Below are 616 nucleotides of genomic sequence, written 5' to 3' on the forward strand. Positions count from 1 at the left end.
TTCCTCCCTCCTTGTGTGCCATGACGAGGGCAGCAGCAAGCCAGTTTGTACATGCAAGGATATGCAAGGAGCTCGTACATCCGCTTGATCGCACATATCTTTCGCTCGACGACTTGTCACTTTGCACCACTGCCCTGTCATTCATTGCTACTTATGGTTGCGATCGGGGCTGAGGTCACGATCCAAGTATTGTTTGCCGGGTCTCCGCGCAGGGGTACGCCCGCATAATGGGTCGGCCGATTGCTCAGCGCGCGCCATCAGTGCGTTTTAATCCACTCTCGACATCTGCCAGCAGCCCAGCAATCGTAGCTCAGCCCAGATTCTTCGACTTACTTCCACTCTCGTACCCCCAGGCGGTACGCCTGTTGGCTAGAGCATGGGCGCTAACCGACCTACACGCGAAGTTGGGAACTTGGGGGGCTGGCGATCACTTTGTCACGAAAGGTTTCGTCAACGGCCTTTTCAAAAAGCGGGGACGACCTCCCAGCACAAGGGGAGATTCGCGAAGGTTTGTAGAAAGCAGGCCGTTCGCAAGACGACTGTCATGGAACTTTTTTTCCTGTTCTTGTTCTTTCCGGTTGGGTCGGCATTTCGCCAATTTTCAAAAAAAAACGCT

This window comes from Verticillium alfalfae, genomic scaffold, assembly GCF_000150825.1.
Source record: "Verticillium alfalfae VaMs.102 supercont1.2 genomic scaffold, whole genome shotgun sequence".
Taxonomy (NCBI): domain Eukaryota; kingdom Fungi; phylum Ascomycota; class Sordariomycetes; order Glomerellales; family Plectosphaerellaceae; genus Verticillium; species Verticillium alfalfae.